The following is a 256-nucleotide window of genomic DNA, read 5'->3' on the forward strand; positions in this document are numbered from 1 at the left end:
GTTAAAGAAAAAAAAAAAAAATGAAACTAATACTAAACTGTATAGTCACTAGATGTCTGCATAGCCTTTTATATAAATATACGGGCTGTAATATCTAGATGGTGAAACAAGACACGATTTTTAAGTTTCAAATAGTTTTACTATAGTTTTTATTAGTTTTAATTTTAATGTCATAGTTAAATAAAAGTACTTAGATATTGCTTTTTTGATTTATTTACATGTGTAACTTGAAGTAATCCAAAATTAATCAGATTAC

Source organism: Sinocyclocheilus rhinocerous, unplaced genomic scaffold (assembly GCF_001515625.1).
Source record: "Sinocyclocheilus rhinocerous isolate Xijiao unplaced genomic scaffold, SAMN03320098_v1.1 scaffold2083, whole genome shotgun sequence".
Lineage (NCBI taxonomy): Eukaryota > Metazoa > Chordata > Actinopteri > Cypriniformes > Cyprinidae > Sinocyclocheilus > Sinocyclocheilus rhinocerous.